Source organism: Nicrophorus vespilloides, unplaced genomic scaffold (genome assembly GCF_001412225.1).
Source record: "Nicrophorus vespilloides isolate i.1.1-1 unplaced genomic scaffold, Nicve_v1.0, whole genome shotgun sequence".
In the NCBI taxonomy this organism is placed as follows: Eukaryota; Metazoa; Arthropoda; class Insecta; order Coleoptera; family Silphidae; genus Nicrophorus; species Nicrophorus vespilloides.
This window is the reverse complement of record NW_017097559.1, coordinates 17,639-19,230: the sequence shown is the minus strand read 5'-3', so window position 1 is coordinate 19,230 and position 1,592 is coordinate 17,639.

The window sequence follows — 1,592 nt, the reverse complement described above, 5'->3', positions numbered from 1 at the left end:
TGGAAAAGCCTTGTTCACAAAGGTAGATTGTTGCAAATGGCAGCAATTCTTTTACCGCCTCCTCATGTGCAATTTTGAAAGCCTTTGACCACCAAAAAGACGACAGATTTGCTTTGGTCTCAAATTGAATACAGTATTGGATGGAAGTTCAAGAATTGCCTCTGCCAAACCTTGAAGTTCTTCTGGTATGTTAGTAATTTCACATTTAAAAGGATCTACACCCCAATTCACAGTTTGTACATCAAGATCTGAAAAGTAGTCAGAGAACCGCTCTCTGAGTTTGGTAAGATGAAATTAGAAAAATTTCCCAATTACCCAAAAAAAATCATTTTTACCCCATTTTGGGTAATTTACCCCGGTTCCCCGACCGCTGATGTATGGCCTCGTGCCGACCCTGTCCTTGCACTCTCAAACGAGTATGCAACTTAGTTCACATTCTTACATGTAGCCAGTCTATACCTTTTTTTATACCGGTGGCAATCACAAGCCCGACAACCGAAAGACCTTCTATTGAAATCCCGGCTGGCTCAAAATCCCAACGTTCGAAATCCCGACTATATCAAAATCCCGACAGTGTCTTCTATTATTATAATTTCTACAATAACATTTTTATGATTTTGACATAGTCAGGATTTCGATATAGTCGGGATTATGGTAGTCGGAATTTTGACATAGTCGGGATTTCAAACCCACGAGACCCTCGAAAACTAGTAGAATTTAGTAATAAAGCATATAAAATAAATAATCAATTTAAAATAGTCATGAATAATTCAAAGAATAATTATATTTTATTATACAACTTTTTGTCAGTTTTTTTTTTCAGTATAAGTATCATTTCATATTTAGAATCTTATTTTAATTGAAAACAAATATGGTAGTGGTTGGCGACCGCTGCTCTAATCACAGTGTGGAAGTTCAACCTCAACAACCTGCAGTTGAACAACTGGAAAACTACCACATATATGTATATATATATCATCGTGTTAGTTAAATTAATAAACAATAACTAGCTCACAAATTACATAATAATTTAAAACGCGTGCTTCAATCAAATAGTCACTATGTATGTCAATTATATATAATTTGAATTAGAAAAATCTATTGTTGATTAGGAAACGGAAATTTCTTATTACAATATTAATAATAACAGCTTATTTAAATATATTTGAAGGATAGCGATACAATAATTGATTGGTTAATTATTATCACTTAATCATATAGTAGACGTTCAAATAATTCACATGATAATATTAATGTTAGGACACAAAAACCAAGGTCGATGTCCAAATTTCAATTTTAATTTTGTATTATTAAATGTTATTTCAATTTTAAGTTTAATTATTTTTCACAGCTTCCTTGCTTTTATACTACTTTACTTTAAACATTGGGATGTTTAGAATATTGGTATAATCTGTTAAATTCAATTACTTTATTCCATTCATTCATAAAATCATTTTCTTCATAGGTTTTGAGAAAACATTAATGTTGTTTCATCTAAAAGCATTTCATTATGTAGATCAGCGCTTTTCAATCTATGAATTGAAATATTAGTCATGATAATTTTTTAAAGGGTCTCAAAATGACATCGATCA